We start from the raw sequence: 1,615 nt of genomic DNA on the forward strand, positions 1-1,615 counted from the left end.
TATTTATTTATTTATTATTATTTCGTTTTGTATTTATATTTATTTATTTATTTATTTATTTATTTATTTATTTATTTATTTATTTTTGCCTACAGCACCTGGTAGTCCAAGGTGGTCACCCGACCCTGCTTAGCTTCTGAGATCAGAAGCGATCAGGCACGTTCAGGGTAGCTGTAGACCCACCTTTCCATTTTAAAACAATACAACTCTTAATTTATCTTGTCACATGACACAGACTACAATCTTTATGGGGCACTGCAATGAGTCAACTGCATATTAGAGTGTGATTTTAGGCTGTAGCAGAAGCAAAGCAAATGCTAGTTCAAAGATCCTTTTGTACCATCACATGCAGGTCCAAATTCCTACAATTATTAAGGAAATTAGGTCTTATAACCAATCATTTTACAGTCAATTGTGTTATGGTTTCTGGTCTTATGTTTTCCTTTGGGAGATCAAAAAAGAAAAAATACAGTATCTTTCTATGTAATTGAATAAATGCAGTACTCTCATAGGTAAGTATGGCTGATTTTTTAAAATTCTCTAAATGATGTCATCATTCTAGGAACTGGTATTTCAAGACCCACAATGTAAGGTGAAAAATTCTCCTTGATGCATGAAAAATTATAAAAGTAATTATCGATTTCTTGTATCACAAACAAAATTCTAATTGCCTGCCCAAATTTTTAATTAGACAGAGCTTACAATCATTATTCTTCATGAAATCTTCCCAAATGAATGTAGCTATAATTTTTTTAGTCTATGGCCATGACGCCCTGAACAAGCCCAATCCCATCTAATCTCAGAAGCTAAGCAGGGCCGGGCCTGGTTAGTACTTGGATGGGAGACCACCTAGGAAGACCAGGTGCTGTAGGCTTAAAAAATGAAAAATAAAGGGATTGTAAACTGACAAGGTCCTTGCAATCTGTGAGGTCAACCAAGGGTTGCCTCACCTAAGGAAAAAAGAAAAAATTAATAACAAACTTTAGTTTTTACTAATTTAGATACTAAACAGTTGTAAATTTTGGTTTAAGCTGCCATCTCTGATCTTTCAAATTAACAGTAATAATTTGTTTTGAGGTGGAATACAAGAAACAATAAAGTAAAAGAAAATACTTTTTTATAGTAATGCAAATAGAAAGTAAGTGCTCTTAAGCACTCTCTCTTTCCTGTTTTAGTTTGGAACAATCTTTTCCTGTGTAATGTATATAGGTAGCTTTAACAAAGGTTTCTAACCAATGCTAGGTGCAAATTGCCAGTAAAAAATAACTTTTTAAAATGGAATTCAGTATGTAACTCTGCCATTGCCTCTTCATCTAAATTTTCCATCACTTTGATATTTTTTCTCACTGGGTCATTCACAAATTTTGTATTAACATGTGCTAAAATAAAATAGTAAACTATCTTTCAATTAGTATGAAATAATAAAATGACTCAAATATGCTTTAATAGAGTACATTATATAATCATTTTAAAAGATTTCCCTAATTTAGCTGCAATGAGTCATAATCAATAAAGAACTCCTTACCCTTAACTTGAGCCAAACGTTCAATCAACATTTGTAAAACAATACTAACAAGCTTTCAGCTTCAATTTTCGATTTTATTTTCTTGACACA

The 1,615-nt window shown here is 31.9% G+C and overlaps 1 pseudogene; it reads left to right on the forward strand.

The window, feature by feature from the left end:
* The first annotated feature begins 755 nt into the window (after window positions 1-755).
* On the forward strand, window positions 756-874 carry LOC112479832 (annotated as a pseudogene).
* The last annotated feature ends 741 nt before the right edge of the window (window positions 875-1,615 follow it).

The sequence above is a fragment of the Pteropus alecto genome, unplaced genomic scaffold, assembly GCF_000325575.1.
Source record: "Pteropus alecto unplaced genomic scaffold, ASM32557v1 scaffold21, whole genome shotgun sequence".
Taxonomy (NCBI): domain Eukaryota; kingdom Metazoa; phylum Chordata; class Mammalia; order Chiroptera; family Pteropodidae; genus Pteropus; species Pteropus alecto.